The 16,368-nt window shown below is 44.0% G+C and overlaps 1 long non-coding RNA gene across 5 annotated transcripts in view; it reads left to right on the top strand.

The window, feature by feature from the left end:
* Positions 1–16,368, top strand: part of LOC104971069 (uncharacterized) — a 130,089-nt gene that overhangs the window by 58,060 nt on the left and 55,661 nt on the right. Inside the window, exon 1 of one of the 5 annotated variants that reach the window (XR_009495731.1) lies at positions 10,504–11,302. The exons of the other annotated variants lie outside the window; for them this stretch is intronic. This is a non-coding gene — a long non-coding RNA (uncharacterized lncRNA). Of the gene's footprint in view, positions 1–10,503; positions 11,303–16,368 lie in introns of those variants that run through there. 5 annotated transcript variants of the gene reach the window in all.

The raw sequence follows: 16,368 nt of genomic DNA, 5'->3' as shown, positions 1-16,368 counted from the left end.
AACCAAACATATGTGTCACTTCCAGAAACTTGTGCTCGTTCCTAGAAATGCTGTGACTCTGAATCATAAACCCTAAATGAGAAAGTGGGCACTCTTGTCCCCTTTCTGTTTGTGGATTGAAGTTAAGAATCAAAGATCCCACCTTGGTTGGTTGTGCTCATAGAGCCAGGGCCAAGAGGAAACTGTGAAAATACAGCAGCCCCACCAGGGTGGGAGGTGGAAGGTCAGGGGAGAGCGACCTATTACAGTGTCGAGTTTCTGAGAAGAGGAATTAAAGGTACATAATTTTGTTTTCTCCAAAGACAAATAATGATTATAGGGCCCCAACTTCTGGAAAATAAGATGCTCCTGTGAATGTCTACAAAGATAAACAAAGTTAGAGAACAGGTTATAAATGGGGCCTGTGCTTGAGGACCATGACTCTGACATAGGTTGTGTCTCTAACTAGATCCCCCGGCTCTGCCCTCCCCCGTTTGTCTGACTTTCTTGGATTCCCAGCATCACTCATCCTCAACAACTCCAAAAGCCAGAACCTAGGAAAGGAAGAGCTTTTATCCTCTTTATTCCTGAAACATTTTAGAAAGACACCTTACTGAAAGGATGGTCGCAAAACATATTCTTACAAGTGATGATTTTTTCTCCCCTTCTGCAACATGGTTTCGCTTAGTCTAGTCTTTTATTGATGCCTGATGCTGACCTGACCTAGGGAACTTGACCTGATAGTGACTTTCAGGGCTGCCATCACACTGTGATGCTTGCTTATGGAGAGTCACTCTGCTCAAAGTGTCAAAAGGGAAGTTCGTTTCCATTCATGAAAGCCCCCAGTTCATCTCCTTTGGTAAATGCACAGGGAACAAATGACACTGTCTTAATTAAGGCTTTAGATGGGTAACTGTGCTGAGAAATGCTAAATTATAGAGGCTAGTGTTAGCAGGCTAGGTGTGTCTTTATGGAAGGTGTCTTATGCCTCTTGGGTACAACTGGGGGATCATGGGGTGGGAATAGAAGGAAAGATGAGAGTGAGTTCATGTGTACTCAGTTGCATAGAGTGGTGGCTCTGCTAGATTTGTAGGGGACAAGGATCATAAGCAGGGTGCCCCCAGGGTTATTCAGTTCAGTTCAGTCACTCAGTCGTGTCTGACTCTTTGTGACCCCATGGACTGCAGCACACCAGGCCTCCCTGTCCATCACCAACTTCCGGGGTTTACTCAAACTCATGTCCATTGAGTCGGTGATGCCATCCAACCATCTCATCCTCTGTTGTACCCTTCTCCTCCTGCCTTCAATCTTTCCCAGTAAGGGTTATAAGTTATTATAAGTAAGGCTGGTCAGAGTTTTCCCTGACAGATGGCAGGGCTAAAGACTCATAGAAAGCACTTGAGTGGGGCTCTAGAGGTCAGCCTGTTTCCCTGGGTTGTTTATTCATTACTGTAGAGCTTTGGAAAAGTCACCAGGCCTTTGTAGGTCTCACTTTGCATGCACGCTCAGTCGTGTCTGACTCTGCAACCCCACAAAGTCAGAGTGCCCACTGACCTTTGCTTTGCTACCCACAGACTGTAGCCCACCAGGCTCATCTGTCCATGGAACTTTCCAGGCGAGAATACTGGAGTGGGTTGCCATTTCCTTCACCAGGGGATCTTCCTGACCCAAGGATCGAACCTGCATCTCTTGCATCTCCTGGGTTGGCAGGTGCATTCTTCATACTGGCATCACCTGGGAAGCCCCTGTGTCTCACTTTACTCATTGGCAAAAAAGGAATTGATAATATTCACTCCACTTGTCTCCCAGCATAAATATGAACATCAAACCTTGAAATAATTTAAAGATGGTTTTGAAACATTGTTTTACAGTTATAGAGGGAAGGAAGAAAGGAAGGAAGGAAAGAGAGAGATAAGGAAGAGAAAGGAAGGAAGAGGGAAGGAAAGAAGAATATTTTAGTCTACTCAGGCTGCTATAATATAAATGCTATAAGCTAGGTGGCTTATAAACCACAGAGATTTATTTATCACAGTTCTGGAGGCTTCAAAGTCTAAAATCATGGTGCCGGCAGATTCAGTGTCTGGTGAGGTCCATTTCCCAGACATCTGTCTTTTCTCTGAAACCACACACAATGGAAAGGATGGTGGACTCCCTAGGGTCCTTTGATAAGGGCACTAACCCCATTCACCAGGGCTCCACCTTCATGACCCAATAACCTCCCAAAGACTCCAAATACCATCACTTTGGGGATTTCAATATATGAATTTGGGGAAACATAAACATTCAGATTGTAGCAAAAGGAAAGCAAACAAGGAAGGAAAAAGGGGAAGGAGGGAGAAATGTAGGAAGGAAGAGAAGGAAGAACGGAAGAAAAATGGAAGGCAGGCAGGGAAGGAGGGAGAGAGAAAGGAAGGGAAGAAAACAGTCACTTGAACCCCATCTTTGCGTCAACATTACTGGATTAATTCAGTGAAAGTTGGGTGCTCTTATGGAGTATAGATAGAAACTCTCAAAAATTGTTTTTTGAATACTTAAGTTAGAAAAATATTAAGTAGCTCAGTCACCAAACTTATATCCTGTATGATAAACTTGAAATTCCAATCTGTGGAAGTATGTGTGTGAATTTCCTTTACTGTTAATTGTTGTTGGCTGCAGCCATCCTTCAATGAACAGGATTCTCTTTAAGACTTCAAAACTGTGGACATAAATCGTACCAGTGTTTTCTTAGCCCAATGTCCCAAGGCAATAGAATTAATGGGATCTAATCAAACATGCAAGCTTTTGTATAGCAAAAAAGTGAAAAGTGAAGTCGCTCAGTCGTGTCCAACTCTTTGTGACCCCATGGACTGTAGCCCACCAGGCTCCTCCATCCATGGAATTTTCCAGGCAAGAGTACTGGAGTGGGTTGCCATTTCCCTCTCCAGGGGATCCTCCCGACTCAGGGATCAAACCCGGGTCTCGCGCACTGCAGGCAGACACCTTACCGTCTGAGCCAGGTAGGGTGACCCAAACATTCATTCTTAGAAGATGAAACCAAGTGGAGGTCCTTTTTGGGTTACGCTAGTGTTTTCACTGACTGTTGGCCAAGAGAATACTGGTGAATATCATTCCATATAAAGTCCTACTCACTCCACTATGCAACAGCAATCGAAGCTCCCCCTTTAAAAGGAATCTTTCCCCTTTGTCAGTAGTGTTCCCCCCGCACCCCACCCCCACCCCCTCATTGGTTAATGATAGGAAAAAGTCCTGCCAGCAAGCCATGTCCACTTCTAATTCACTGAAACCATGTTTCCTAGGAATCAGTCCTCCCTTGAGTACTAAAACCTCCAAAGCCACTAAGACTGATGCTTCACGGACCAAAAAATTCCTCTAGTGGTTTACTAGGCATAATAAGAGAATACAACACAGATGCGTACGTGAGTACACCCAAAGACATACACAACTATGTTCATAGAAGCTCTTTCTTTGTATAGCAAAGGAAACCGTAAATGAAATGAAAAGGCAACCCAGGGACTGAGAGAAGTACTTGCAAGTGATACAATTGACAAGGGCTTAATATACAAAATAGACAAACAGCTCATACAACTCAGTAACAACAACAACAACAAACCCCAAACAGTTCAACGGAGAAATGGGCAGAAGACCTAAATAGACATTTCTCCAAAGAAGACATACCGATGGCCAACAAGCACATGAGAAGACGCTCAACATTGCTGATTATTAGAGAAAGGCAAATTTGAACTACAATGCGGTATCGTCTCACACAGGTCAGAATGGCCATCGTTTAAAAAATCTACAAATAACAAATGCTGGTGAGGATGTGGAGAAAAGTGAACCCTGCTACACTGTTGGTGGGAATGTAAATTGGTACAGCCGCCATGGAAAACAGTATGGAGGTTTCTCCAAAAACTAAAAATAGAGTTGCCATATGATCTTGTAATCCCACTCCCGGGTATATATCCAGAGAAAACTCTGATTCAAAAAGATAGATGCACCCCAGTGTTCATCGCAGCACTATTTCTACAATAGCCGAGACATGGAAGCAACCTAAGTGTCCATCAACAGATGAGTGGATAAGGAAGATGTGGTATGCATATATAATGGAATACTGCTGCTAAGTCACTTCACTCGTGTCCGACTCTGTGCAACCCCATAGACGGCAGCCCACCAGGCTCCCCCGTCCCTGGGATTCTCCAGACAAGAACACTGGAGTGGGTTGCCGTTTCCTTCTCCAATGCATGAAAGTGAAAAGTGAAAGTGAAGTCGCTCAGTCGTGTCGACTCTTAGCGATCCCATGGACTGCAGCCCACCAGGCTCCTCCGTCCTTGAGATTTTCCAGGCAAGAGTACTGGAGTGGGGTGCCGTTGCCTTCTCCGGAATGGAATACTACTCAGGCATAAAAAGAATGGAATAACGCCATTTGCTGCAACATGGATGGACCTAGAAACTATCAAACCAAGTGGAGTAAGTCAGAGAAAGACAAATGCCATATGATGTCACTTACAGGTGGAATCTAAAAACGATACACATGAACTTATTTACAAAAGGGTATGAGACAAATGAACTTATCTACGACAAAGACTTCAGTTCAGTTCAGTTCAGTCGCTCAGTCATGTCTGACTTTTTGCGACCCCATGAATCGCAACATGCCAGGCCTCCCTGTCCATCACCAACTCCCAGAGTTCACCCAGACTCACGTCCATCGAGTCGGTGATGCCATCCAGCCATCTCATCCTCTGTCGCCCCCTTCTCCTCCTGCCCCCAATCCCTCCCAGCATCAGAGTCTTTTCCAATGAGTCAACTCTTTGCATGAGGTGGCCAAAGTACTGGAGTTTCAGCTTTAGCATCATTCCTTCCAAAGAAATCCCAGGGCTGATCTCCTTCAGAATGGACTGGTTGGATCTCCAGACACAGAAAACAGACTTATGGTTGCCCAGGGGAAGGGGGTTGGAGAAGGGATGGATTGGGAGTTTTGGATTAGCAAGTGCGAACTATTGTGTATAAAATGGGTAAACAACAAGGTCCTACTGTATAGCACAGAGAACCACATTCAATATCCTGTGATAAACCGTAATGGAAAACAATATGAAAAAGCATATATACATATGTGTGTGTGTGTATAAAACTGAATCACTTTGCAGTTTAGCAGAAATTAACACAACATTTCAAATCAACTATACTTGATGCTTTTGAACTGTGGTGTTGGAGAAGACTCTTGAGAGTCCCTTGGACTGCAAGGAGATCCAACCAGTCCATTCTGAAGGAGATCAGCCCTGGGATTTCTTTGGAAGGAATGATGCTAAAGCTGAAACTCCAGTACTTTGGCCACCTGATGCGAAGAGTTGACTCATTAGAAAAGACTCTGATGCTGGGAGGGATTGGGGGCAGGAGGAGAAGGGGACGACAGAGAATGAGATGGCTGGATGGCATCACTGACTCGATGGACGTGAGTCTGAGTGAACTCCAGGAGTTGGTGATGGACAGGGAGGCCTGGCGTGTTGCGATTCATGGGGTCGCAAAGAGTTGGACACGACTGAGCGACTGAACTGAACTGATACTTGAATAAAATAAATTTGAAAAAACTGCAGAACTGTGCAATATACTTTAACCATGGAGTCCTAACCACAAAACCCATCACAAAGCATGGCCAAGCAGATCAGCAGTAAGAGGATATCTTTGAAAGACTAAGATGAACGTTAAATTAATCAACCAATGCTCTGGGGGGAAATGGTCACTAATTTCAAATTTTTCATCTCTGGAAAATCGATTATTATTATGTTTATTGATGTTGTATTTGTCACTATTTTCAGCCATTACCCCTGATGACATGGGCTAAAATAAGAACATTGTTATAAAAGAGATTAGACGTGTTCGATTCTGTTACTAGATTTTCCACCTTTCAGCTACTTGGGGTTTGGGAGAGAAATCAACCACCTTAGGACAAAGGCTGAGCTTGCTTTTCTTTGTTCCTTTCTTTGGTGATCCTTTTCACCTCTGAGATTCTAAATATTTAGTTAAATGTCAGCTAATGTGTTTACTTCATAAAAAGTTATTGAAGCAATAAAAAAGAGGACAGAAGGACTTATGTGACAATACCTCTTGGTGTGTCCCCCATCGCCACTGCCTGTCCTGCCCTCTCCCCTCTCTGAGAGCTTTAATTGCTTCTGTTTTTCAGTTACTTTTGATGGTCAAGCCTATATTTCTATATAATATTCCATGTCACTGGTTGATCTTCCTTTTGTCCCAATACAAAAGGTATTACTACTTTTTCTTCTCATGCTGCTATGAAATCTTCCTCTTTAGATGAATGAAAATAAAACTGAATTCCAACCTTATACCATATATAAATGAGACTCCAGATAAGTTAGAAAACTAAACGCAAAAGGTAGCACAATAAAAATAATAGAAGAAAATACAGGAGAATATCTTTGTGACTTCAGGGTAGGAGTGTGCATGCGTGCTCAATCTCCATCATCTGTTCAGTCATCTCCATCTCTTCACAGCCCTATGGTTGTAGCTTGCCAGGTGCCTCTGTCTCTAGGCAAGAATACTGGAGTGGGTTGCCATGCCCTTCTTCAGGGGATCTTCCCAACCCAGGGATCAAACCCACGTCTCCTGCGTTGCTGGTGAATTCTTTACCCACTGAGCCACCTGGGACGCTCAAGGGCAGCAGAAGCCTTCTTAAATCAGACCTCAACATCACAACCAAATGTAAAAACTTGGTAGATTTTATTACATCAAAAATAAGAATTCAATTCTTATAGAATCTTACAGAGACATCGCTATTAGTCAGATGGCAGGTTAGAAGAAGATATTTGAGACATCTAAAGGCTTATGTAGGGTAATCGAGGAATTCCTACACACTAGCATGAAAAAGTCAAAGGAATTAAGAAAAAACGCATATAATAAATCAATCCAGGGGAGGAGAGAACTGAATAACAAGTATATGAGTAAACATTCCAATCGTTAGGGAGCTGAGAAATGAAAGTTAAGAGACCAATGAGAAACTATTTTTTATGCAGCAGACCGGCAAGACGGGGCAGCTGAGTGGTGCGTTGCAGGTTGGGCTTTCCAGGAGCAGATGGTGAGACAGATCAAGGCCTGAGACGGGTGTGGGGAGGATGCAGAACTGGGCAGAGGATGCTGAGATGTGATGCAGGTAGGTCAGAGTTTTGGTCCATCAGCCAGGGGCTCCAGAGTGGAAATTACCCTTCAGAGTTGCTGACATCTGGCTGAAATAGCTGGCCAGTTATACTCCCAGCTTCCTTGAAAAAAGGTAATACCTGTGGCTAGGCATTTATCTGTATATGGCCTTGGTCAGATAATCAACCCCAAGAGGCTAGAGGCCACGTGTTCTGCAACTGAGGAGGACCCTGGAGGGGCGCTGATGGCTGAAAGTCTACTGTGGACCACACTCCCTGCATCCTTGAAGAAGGATCTGAGCAGATAGCTCTGCATCTGTTATAGGCATGCGTGTGTGTGTCCACGCGTATGTAGTATGCTCAACCACTTTTCATAGTGAAGACTATGAAACCACTTTTAAAAGTAGTAGTCCTTAGGTTAAGTAGGTGTGTTTTGTATATTCCAGAAATTCCACATCTGGTGATACATATCAGAGAAATTCTCCTGAGAGTATTATGCAAAAGGATATCCATCATAGCAGTGTCTGTGCTGGAGTTGAACACATCTAAAGTGTTTGTTACTTGGGGAATGTGTCAATAAATCAAGGAATATTATGCAGATGCCAACCTAGGCATAAACACATCAGAATGAATAGGTTTTAAAGACCTGGAGCTGAGTAAAGAAATTAAGAACAAGATGTCAACTTTCCTACATTACCATGTATATAAATTGAAACTGTTTCATTCTCTAGGGTACATACAAATTCAAGAATACTAGTCAAATACAGTGCGGTTAAAAAAACACAAAAAAAAGCCCCCAAAACAAAAACAAATACAATAGGGTGACTGCCTGTGTGGGGAGAGTGAAAAGGTTATGGAAATGGAAATGAAATCAGTCAATCAGTCGTCAATCAGTTCATCATCAGTCCATCACAAGCTAATGATGAGAATGTGCCAATAAGTGACAGCACACCATTAACTAGGAGTGTGATTAAGTCAACTCTGCGTCTGAAGCTCAAAGGGGTAAACTAAAGAAAACAGAGGGCCTCTTTCCTGACGTGTGTGTGCATCTTGGGTGTGTGCCTGAATCTGCCACCGATGCCAGGACCATCTGGTCACAACTGTCATCATGTAGCCCCTCTTTGTCACAACTCTAGGCCGCTTCAGTTTGTTGGCCTGCTCACCACAAAGACTCATGGGAACTTCTGGACCTTTCTGTGCCTTGCCGCTCAGGCAGTGAGGTCTGGGGTGAGAACTGCTGCAGGGCCTCCAGACCCTACTCTGCCATCTTTGCTCTCCTGGGATTCCCTCCTGTTGCCTTTGGGCATCCTACCAAAAAGGATTCTGGGCATCTTTCAGCCAGGATTCCAGATAAGAATTGGGACACAGTGACCCTCTCTTCTTTGGGGTTCCCCCCAAATAACTGACATTTTATTTTATCTCTCTTAGTTCAAGACCGTTTGGGTAGGAGCTGGGCTTATTCAGAACCTGGGCAGCACTTTAACTCTGGCCTCATCTCCTGGGACTGCCTCCAAGTTCCTCATGGCAAGTCTGGAGCAAACACATTTATCTTTCACGTGATAGGAACCAACATCCTTCTTGTCTTCTGAACTCTTCGCCCTTCACTCCTCCTGGTGCCCCCCAGATAGAGGACCTTCTGGGATGAACTGTTCAGAAATATTTCAAGGGCTCTGTTTGTATTTAAAGGTAATACATGAGCACGGAGACAAATTTGAAAGCAGGTGGTGCTAGTGGTAAAGAACCCACCTGCCAATGCAGGAGATGTAAGAGACATGGGTTCAATCCCTGGGTTGGGAAGATCCGCAGAGGAGGGCATGGCAGCCCACTCCAGTATTCGTGCCTGGAGAATCCCATGGACAGAGGAGCCTGGTGGGCTACAGTCCATGGAGTCACAAAGAGTCGGACAAGATTGACTTAGCATGCAGGCACACAAAGAACAAGAAAATAAACAGATACATAAAATGTCAACATCCAAAAGACCATTGTCAGAATTTGGGGGCAGTTATCTTTTAGTCTTCATTCTGTAACTTACTTATACACTTGTTGGAAATCTTGTTTATATACTTGAAAGTATAGTATATATGACTTAGTGTGTATGTACCATGACCAACCTAGACAGCATATTAAAAAGCAGAGACATTACTTCATTGACAAAGGTCCGTATAGTCAAAGCTATGATTTTTCCAGTAGTCATGTATGAATGTGAGAGTTGGACTGTAGCTGAGTGCTGAAGAACTGATGCTTTTGAATTGTGGTGTTGGAGAAAACTCTTAAGGGTCCCTTGGACTGCTATAAGGTCAAACCAGTCATTCCTAAGGGAAATCAGTCCTGAATATTCATTGGAAAGACAGATACTAAAGCTGAAGCCCCAATACTTGGGCCACCTGATGCAAAGAACTGACTCATTGGAAAAGACCCTGATGCTGGGAAAGATTGAAGGCAGGATAAGAAGGGGACAACAGAGGATGAGATGGTTGGATGGCATCACCGACTCAATGGACATGAGTGTGAGCAAGTTGTGGGAGTTGATGATGGACAGGGAAGCCTGGTGTGCTGCAGTCCATGGAGTCACAAAGAGTCAGACATGACTGAGTGACTGAACTGCACTGAACTGATCACATCAAAAGCATTTTTTTCTGTGGCTGAAATGTACTTTACTACATCATGCTCCTCCTGTTAGAAAATTGGTTGGCTCCTTTGTTTTCAGCCGTAAGAGCAACAGAGTAATGGACATCCTTGGTCATGGTGCCTTTTTTGCATTCCAGATTATTTCCTTAGACTGAGAAGGAAAATCATTGGGTCAAAGGGTAGAAACATTTTTAAGGCTTTTTATCTATTTTCCTAAATGACGTTTCTGAAAGGTTAAGTCAGTTCATATGAATATATATGCAGTTTCTACGCAGATCGGACCGTTTAACCCAGCATCACTAGTATTTGCCAAACAGCTTACTTGCTACCTGAAAGGATTATGAAAACACTGAACTTGAAAGGCTCCAGAATTAAGAAGTAAAAGTGTCCATGTCATCATAGATTGATCTCTCCCTAAGTTTACTATTTTGGGGACAGTGACACTGTCGGAAGATTGACAGTCTTCTCGATTCCATTTGTTCTGTGGCTGTGCCTTGGTGACCAGCCAGCTTGGCAGTAAGTTGGCAATGTTTAATAAGATTGTCTTCCATGATTGAAACAAATGACTCTCTTTTTGTCATCAGAAATGGAACCTTTATGCATTTGTTTCAGTAATACAAGATCTGACATCATTAATAACCCAGGCTTGCGACTTGCGCTTGTTGAATACAATAGATGAATGAAAAATTTAATTTTTTAGTAGATCATAAAAGATGTGCCAATAGATCAAAGATAATTTAGGCAGAGTACCTCGGATGCATGAGACAGTCCGTTGTCTCTACTTTTTGCTAGGCTGGCACGTATGTGCAGATATCGTTCTTTGTGAGTCCTCTCAATGCCATAGTGTCATATTCAAAGACACAGCTGGTCCTATTGCTCCGACTTCCTCTTCCATCACTCTCTACCATGGTCTTGCTTCACCAACCAAGTCAGTCTGTGTGATGCCCCCAAGCATGAATGGCCAGTCTCACCTTCATGTTTTTTTTCTGCTGTAACTCCCCTGAGGGAAGCCTGTATGTTTCAAATTTGTTGCCATATGTGCCTAGTCGCTTAGTTGTGCCCAGCTGTTTGCGGCCCCATGGACCATAGCCCACCAGGCTCCTCTGCTCATGGAATTTTCCAAGCAAGAATACTGGGGTGGGGTGCCATTTCTTCCTCTAGGACATCTTCCCAACTCAGGGATTGAACCCTTGTCTCTGTGTCTCCTGCATTGGCAGGCGGATTTTTTCCTTACCACTAGCACCACTTGGGATGTGTGTGTGTGTGTTTCAAATTTGTTGGCTTAAAAGCTTGGCAATCAAGAAATTAAAAAAAAAAAAAAAGGTTTGTGTTATGATCCTATGATCTTGTGCATTTTTCAAGCCTCCATTGTTATCTACCTATGAGCCATTGCTTTCTTTTTCTTAAATTTATTCTAGACATATGCTCAGGGGAGGTGAGTTTCAGGAATGGACTTTGATTAGTTCCTACAATCTTAGTAATTCCATTTCCTGTTGCTAAGGAGAAACGTAAGGGTGGGTCTGTTCATTAGTTCTGCCCGAGAAAGCACAAAGGTAAGTGATTGTAGGGACAATTTTGCTCCCCATTTCTTTTTCTAAAATGCAATAAATATCCACAAACCAATCAATATGATACATCATATTAACAAATGGAGGGATAAAGATAGATGTGGAAAATTTTTTGGCAATATTCAACATCTATTTATCACAAAAGCTCTCCAGGAAGTGGGCACAGAGGGAACATTGCTTGTGTCTGTCGCTGATGAGTGAAGCTTGTCCTGAGGCTAGGGCAAGCTCGCTGGTGGGAAGGGCCAGGGATTCTGGGTCTGGTGCTTGTCTGCTGGTGGATGGAGCTGGGACCTGGGCGGGGGTCTCATGCTGCAGGGTACTGGGCGCCCTGGGTCTCGGGCCTGGGCACTGGTGTCTGAGGCCAGGTTCTGGGCTCTCTTGTAGGCAAGGTGAAGTCCAGGGGCGTCTGTGGGCTCAGCCTCTCTGCTTGTGGGTGGGCTGTATTCTTACCCAGTTAATTACTTGGCTTGAGATGTCCCAGTACTGGTCCCTACAGGCAGTTGGGTGGACATGCAGCTAGGTCCCGAGGTTAATAAGCTGGAGGGTGGATTCCACAATGGGGGCTGCCAGCACCAGGGTCCACATGGTACAGTAAACTCCCCCAGAATGTCTGCTCCCAGTGTCTGTGTTCCCAGGGTGAGCTCCAGTTGCCTCCTGCCTCTCCAGGAGATTTTCTGAGATCGTCAGGTAGGTCTCATTGCGGCTCCTTTCAAATCTCTGCTTCTGCCCTGGAATGTAAGATTTTGTGTGCATCCTTTAGAGTGGAGTCTCTATTTCCCTCAGCCTCCTGGGACTCCTGAGAGTAAGGCCTGCTGGCTTTCAGAGCCAAATGTCTTTGGGGGCGTATCTTTTAAGCACAGGGCCCCTGGGCTGGTGAGCCTGATACAGGGCTCAGACCGCTCGCTTTTTCGGGAGAACCTCTGTGATGTGTTGTATTCTTCTGTGAGTCATCGCCTGAGAGTATGGGACTTGCCTATGCTGTGACTCTCCCCTCCCGTCAGTCTTGCTGTGGTTCCTTCTTGCTATCTTTAGTTGTAGATCTTTACTAGCAGCGATGCCAAAAATTTGGCCTCTGTGCACTGTTGCCAAATAGAATCCCAGAGACAAGAGTTTTGGGTGAAATAGGAAAGAAGAGCTTTACTGCTTTGCCAGGGACACAGGACACTCCTGCCTCAAAAACCGTGTGTCCCAGTGCAGGGGATTTGCTGAGGAGTTTTATAGGAGTGGTTCAAGGGTGGAGTTGCCGACACAGATCAGGGTGTATGCAGGGCATGGAGACCATGGTGGCCAGGCTGAACAGTCTCTTTTTGCCGATCAATTTGCCGATCACAGAGTTACCTTCAGGGGCCTGTTAGAGGTGCAAATCCCCATACCCGTTGCAGATTTGGGTTCAGAGATTTTTAACCACCCCCTCTCCCCCACCCCCACTGCCACTTCCTGTAAGTTTTATAATCAAGCAAGGTTGGGAAACACTGACACACATGAGATCTTGGCAACTGGTGAGCAATTTCATCATCACCACCAACAACAGAAAGAATTGAGGACCTGAAGGACTTGAGCTCCCCGAGAAAGAGAATCTGGAGAAGTTGTAGTCTTAGAAGATGTCATGTCAACGGGAGGAGCAGAGGGGAGAAAAGGGGCTCAAGGAGTGACCACAGAGAATATACGGCTTTCAGCACACCTGCCGTCCAATTTCAGTCTTTAAAAATTAAATTCCGTTTTATGCTTATTTATTTTAAATTAGTAATAATCATGACTATTATTTGGCCACTTCATTTATACTGGACAGCAGGCTAAGCATTTTCATTTTTTTTTAATCTTCTTAACTTTCGAGGTAGTATCACCAGTCCCACACAATAGAGAAGTAAACTCAGAGAGGCTTAGTAATTTGTAGTCACCCAGCTGAAACCTGGATGAACTAGACAGAAAATAAGGAAGGAAGGAAGGGTTAGTTGCCCACTTGTGCCCAACTCTTTGCAACCCCATGGACTGCAGCCCACCAGGCTCTTCTGTCCATGAGATTTTCCAGGCAAGGATACTGGAGTGGGTTGCCGTTTCCTTTTCCAGGATATCCTCCAGATCCAGGGACTGAACCCGGATCTCCTGCACTGCAGGCAGATTCTTTGCTGACTGAGCTACAAGGAAAGCCTGTGACAGTTAGCCCGGCTAACTCTAAAGATGATTTTAAGCATGGCCTTGGACACACTGCACAACGTGTTACTGCTACTTAGAGTGAACTTGATCTTTTCTATTGAGCTTGTTCTTGTTTCTGCAGGACCAGGGAAGGGCCAAGAATGGAAACGTTTAAGTCCTAAGAGGAATACCAGTCCAGCCCATCCCAGAAGTCCTTCAGTCTGTTTATAATATGTGCTTTTTCTGTAAAACAAGCTCAGTAAGGAGCTGGTCATTCTCTGAACCTCTACGTTTCCCATCACACTTGTTCTTATCCCTACCGCCATCATTTTCTCCTTCCCTCCTTCTCCCTCTCTTCCTTAGGGCTTAAATTTTCCCCGTCTCTCCTAGATTGTGTTGATTGCAGGAATGATTGATGATGTATTTAGGGGAAGTTGGTCCCTCCCTTAGGCCTGAAGGGTTAGGGGAGGAAGGGTGTATGTGGGGGAGAGAGGCCCCTGACAGGGTTGTGATTACAGGTAGAGAAGAGCAGCAGTTGCAATATGGCTGCACAGAAGGGTTAAATACTCTGGACAAAAACCTCCACGGTGCCCCAGCTAAGAGAAATAAGCATTTCAGCTGTATTTCACTATACTTAAAAGAGTGTCTTGGTTGGGTCATGTCTATAGTGGCAGTCATGTGGTTTTTAAGGCATGAGTAATTTATAAATCAATTCTTGGTTTTGAAATAAACAAACAAGCAAATATCTCAGCTATTTTTTCTAGAAGCAGGTCACATTTTCCCTTTCTATAAATGGCCGCCTTGGATGACTACAAGCCAGGGAAATCCTTAGGATATGCTCACATTCTCAGGCTACCTATTTCTCTCTATCCTTTAGCACAGGCTCTCCACAAACAGAAAAAAGAAATATTGATCTCTTCCTTCAAAGTCATACATTTTAATATAGTTTAGCATACCAAGTTGTCAGGATTTGATCTCTTGGGTCATAGTTCAAACTCCTTCTAATCCTGTTGTCCATATTTCTAAATTTCTTGGGAAGTTTCAAGCACAAGCCAATCAGTGTCAATAAGAAAAAGTAACAGCGTTATACTCTGTGCAGTCTGATGGCTTTCTGGATGGTCTCTTTCCATGGCATGAAGGTGCCTGTTTTGTTATTTCACTAGGTATTCTTTCCTGACCTCCTGTGTCAGAGGTTACAAGTGAGTAAAAACTGAAGTCCTTGTTAACTTCTGAGGAAAGGAGATATCTCCTTACCCAAAAGATCACCCTCCATCTCCACATGGTGGTTTGGTCAAACCCTAGTTTACATGTTTCTGTGAAAATATTTTTAGATATAATTGACATCTACAATCAGTTGATTTTAATAAAGCATATTACCCTCTATAATGTAGATGAAAGTGTTAGTTGCTCAGTTGGGTCTGATTCTTTGCAACCCCATGGACTTTAGCCCCCCAGGCTCCTCTGCCCATTGGATTATTCAGGCAAGAATACTGGAGTGGGTTGCCAGTCCCTTCTCGAGGGGATCTTCCTGACCCAGGGATTGAACCTGGGTCTCTCTCATTGTAGGCAGATTATTTACTGTCTGAGCCACCAGGGAAGCCCCCTAATGTGGATGGGCTTCACCCAATCATTTGAAAGCTTTAAAAACAAAGACTGAAGTTCCCCAAAGAAGCAGCAATTCTGCCTCTAGGTTGCAACATAGAAATTCAGCCCCATTTTCCTCCATCAGACTCAAGATGGCAACACAAATTCTTAACTGAATCTTCAGTTTGCCAACTTATCCTCCAGATTTTGGACTACCTAGTCGTTAAATTATTTTTGTTTAAAAAATATTTTTATTGGAGTGTAGTGGATTTACAATGTTGCATTAGTTTCAGATGTATAGCAGAGTGAATAAGTTACACACACACACACACACACACACACACACATATCTACTCTCTCTCTCTTTTTTTAAGATTGTTTTCCATATGGGCCCTTAGAGAGCATTAGGTAAACTTCTCTGTGCTATACAGCAGGTTCTTATTAGTTATTTATGAGGATGAGTTTACGGAATACCCTTATGCCTTCCAAGTAGGGAAGAGGCATGATAGGATTTCAATTTGTATAAAGAAAAAAAAATCTGTGTAGAAATGGGGGGAGCTTGGGTTGTTGGAAGGTGGTGGGGCAAGATTGAAGAGCCAGGCTAATAAGGTGACTGTTAAACCACATCCAGCAAGAAATGATGAAAGCCCAAACTAAAGCCATGACTGGGGTGTGGGAGGAGAGATATGTTTCTGAGATGTGGTAACAGTTTTGCCAGAAGCGTTCTGTCATCCAACTTGGTTGGCAAGATAGATGATCACCAACACAAACAATGAAAGAGGAGAACAGGCTGGTGGGTGATATGGAGGTCAGCTTGGTGCAGCAGCCTATGGGCGTCCGAGTGGCAGGGGCTGGAGTGGGAAGGCACAAACCTGCAGGTCAGCAAGAAGAGATGGAGAGCAGTGGTTAACACCAGCAGGAGGGAGAGGCTGCCAGGCACAACTGCAGAGGATGAGAAAATAAGAATCGGGGTTGAACCTACTATTCAAACTTCTATGAATGTTCAGAATAGTTTACCGTTGAGAAAAATTTCAAATTAAGAAAAAAAGAGCAGATGAAGGAAGAAGGATCTTTCATGGATAAAGATGCACCAACCAAGGATCTGGGAATTCACGAGTTCACGCAGTGAGAATGTTGTATGAATGGTGATTCATGGCCACGGGGGATAGAGAAAAAGACAGACAGACGTGTTTTCATTGGATTTGGAAATTAACAGGGCCTTGCTGACTTCAGCCAGCGCAGTTTCAGAGGGTGCTGTTGGTGACACCCAAGGAGGGGAGAAGAAGAGACAAGTGCAAACTATTCCTTCAAGAAATTTCACTGGGAAGTCAGAG

The sequence above is a fragment of the Bos taurus genome, chromosome 1 (assembly GCF_002263795.3).
Source record: "Bos taurus isolate L1 Dominette 01449 registration number 42190680 breed Hereford chromosome 1, ARS-UCD2.0, whole genome shotgun sequence".
Classification (NCBI taxonomy): Eukaryota; Metazoa; Chordata; class Mammalia; order Artiodactyla; family Bovidae; genus Bos; species Bos taurus.
The sequence above is the reverse complement of the archived record's forward strand: the minus strand, read 5'-3'. Positions and strand labels throughout refer to the sequence as shown.